The sequence below is a fragment of the Crocuta crocuta genome, unplaced genomic scaffold, assembly GCF_008692635.1.
Source record: "Crocuta crocuta isolate KB4526 unplaced genomic scaffold, BGI_CrCroc_1.0 scaffold610, whole genome shotgun sequence".
In the NCBI taxonomy this organism is placed as follows: Eukaryota; Metazoa; Chordata; class Mammalia; order Carnivora; family Hyaenidae; genus Crocuta; species Crocuta crocuta.
The window spans coordinates 1,000,985-1,001,322 of NW_027527456.1; positions in this window are offsets into that span (position 1 = coordinate 1,000,985).

The window sequence follows — 338 nt, forward strand, 5'->3', positions numbered from 1 at the left end:
CAGCACGAGGAACTCCACATCTGCTGTCTAAAGCACGGAAAAGTTGAGACCCCAGTGCTCTGGGTGACTGACGGCTTGGACTCTTGGGGGTGGACTTTGGTTGGGATGATTCCAGCGGTGGGCTTCGGGGAAGCAGAGGAATGACTTCCGGTGGTATGGGCGTGAAGTCTGTGGATTCGGAATTCACTGAAATCGCTCCTTCAACGTGTATGACTTCAGGATCACCTCCCTTCTAGGTTGTCTTTTTATTTTTTACAGAAAAATACGTCTGGGTCTTCGTACTTAGGAATTTTCACTATGTCCAATACAATGATCAAATGGGAAGGCCACCAAGATTC